The sequence below is a fragment of the Oryzias melastigma genome, linkage group LG3, assembly GCF_002922805.2.
Source record: "Oryzias melastigma strain HK-1 linkage group LG3, ASM292280v2, whole genome shotgun sequence".
In the NCBI taxonomy this organism is placed as follows: Eukaryota; Metazoa; Chordata; class Actinopteri; order Beloniformes; family Adrianichthyidae; genus Oryzias; species Oryzias melastigma.
In genome coordinates this window covers 33,250,504-33,252,804 of record NC_050514.1, presented here as the reverse complement: position 1 = coordinate 33,252,804, position 2,301 = coordinate 33,250,504, and the positions used below count along the sequence as shown (strand labels likewise).

Genomic DNA, 2,301 nt, shown 5'->3' with positions numbered 1-2,301 from the left:
TTTATGTGTAATTTTGTATTTGTGCGTGCGTTAATTCTTAATTTGTACGTGGGTAATTCTTGATTTGTGCTTAACTTAGGCTTTGTGCTTAACTTAGGATTTGTGTGTAAGTAATTCTTGATCTGTGCGGAATTTTTGATCTGTGCGTAATTTTTGATTTGTGTGTAATTTTTGATTTGTGCGAAACTTAGGATTTGTATGTAATTCTTGATCTGTGCGTAATTCTTGATCTGTGCGTAATTTTTGATTTGTGCGTAATTTTTGATTTGTGTGTAATTTTTGATTTGTGCGTAATTTTTGATCTGTGCGTAATTTTTGATTCATGCGTAATTCTTGATTTGTGTGTAATTTTTGATTCATGCGTAATTCTCGATTTGTGCATAATTTTTGATTTGTGTGTAATTTTTGATTTGTGCGTAATTTTTGATCTGTGCGTAATTTTTGATTTGTGTGTAATTTTTGATTTGTGCGAAACTTAGGATTTGTATGTAATTCTTGATCTGTGCGTAATTTTTGATCTGTGCGTAATTTTTGATTTGTCCGTAATTTTTGATCTGTGCGTAATTTTTGATTTGTGTGTAATTTTTGATTCATGCGTGATTCTTGATTTGTGCGTAATTTTTGATTTGTGTGTAATTTTTGATTTGTGCGTAATTTTTGATCTGTGTGTAATTTTTGATTCATGCGTAATTCTTGATTTGTGTGTAATTTTTGATTCATGCGTAATTCTCGATTTGTGCATAATTTTTGATTTGTGTGTAATTTTTGATTTGTGCGTAATTTTTGATCTGTGCGTAATTTTTGATTTGTGTGTAATTTTTGATTCATGCGTGATTCTTGATTTGTGCGTAATTTTTGATCTGTGCGTAATTTTTGATTTGTGTGTAATTTTTGATTTGTGCGAAATTTAGGATTTGTATGTAATTCTTGAATTCTTGAAGGGGGAAGTCTGGGCATCTTTGCTTAGACTGCTGCATCCGCGACCCGGTCCCGGATGAAGCGGAGGAAGATGGATGGATGGATGGATGTAATTCTTGATCTGTGCGTAATTTTTGATTTGTGTGTAATTTAGGATTTGTGTGTAATTTAGGATTTGTGCGAAACTTAGGATTTGTGTGTACGTAATTCTTGACTTGTGCGAGCAACTCAGAATTACGTACACACAAATCAGGGTGATCCTCATTTCTCTCCACAGAGGAGGAAGAGGAGGAGGAGGGAAAGTTGTGGCCGTTTGCAGAAGAAGAACTGGACATGTAAAATGAAACGTGACGCAGGGAAACGGAAAAATGAGAAGAGAGCAGAGAAACAATCAGCTTCAACCATCGCGCTTTCTGTGAACGCTCCACCTATTTAAGCTTCCAATCAATCTCTATTTACTGTCCCTGAGAGTCTGCATGGGTGTGTGTGTGTTTGTGTGTGTGTGTGTGTGTTTGCTGAAGCCTCATCGTCTCCATCCTCTCCATCCTGCTGCACTGAGCTTTAACAAGTGCTTTTATTCTGACATCCTGCGTCCGAGAGCCAGTCACTTCAGTCCTAATGTAACCACGGCGCAGAGCGGGAAAAGCGCGGGGGAGGATGACATGATGCACATGGAGGAGGGGTGGGCGGCTTTTAAAGCTGATTATGTGACGAATGGCAAATGCTCCTCTCTCTTTTTCAGAGCGAGACTCTGGAGAAGCCACAGCGGCGTGCGATTTCACCGAAAGGGACCGAATCTTGTGGACGGTACGGAGGCGTTGCCATGGAGAGGGAAACAAACGGAGGATGTGAAGTGGTTCTGTTTTAGGAAGGTGGTTATTCAAAGCAGAAAACCACAGTCTGTTCTGGAGTTAACGTTTGGTCACTAGAACAACAACAAACATCTCAACAGAGACACAGATGAAGGACTGAGAACCAAACATGCAGACGCACAAGAACAAGATGGTTCCAGTTCAGGAGATGAGAAGATTCTAAAACTACAGTTATTGGTCAAAACTTCATTTTCTTTCACAAATTTGACAACTGAGATTCTGCTCTACATTCATTTATATTGTCGTACTTTTGTTTTTGTTTTGCTTATACTTATATGTTTGTGTTAAAGCACTTTATAAATAAAGTTTTGACAAAAATTTTTTATCAATACTGCAGGTCAATGTATTTTTGTTGGATGAATTTGAATCAGTTTACAAGTCAATGACGTAAGTTTGTAATTTTGTTTAAATACAGTCAAGGTATTCAAGTCAAGTCAAGTCAAGTAGGCTTTTATTTGTCAAATATGCTGAGTACAGGGCATACAAAGCACAGATGAAATTTCTTCCTCTC

General features: G+C 37.3%; 2 protein-coding genes across 5 annotated transcripts in view; one reads left to right on the top strand and one right to left on the bottom strand.

The window, feature by feature from the left end:
• si:ch211-186j3.6 (neural-cadherin) overlaps positions 1-2,301 on the bottom strand; it is a 482,505-nt gene that overhangs the window by 2,681 nt on the left and 477,523 nt on the right. The window lies entirely within an intron of this gene.
• The window catches only part of dpy19l3 (dpy-19 like C-mannosyltransferase 3), a 94,426-nt gene that overhangs the window by 80,308 nt on the left and 11,817 nt on the right, over positions 1-2,301 (top strand). The gene's annotated exons all lie outside the window — the stretch shown is intronic.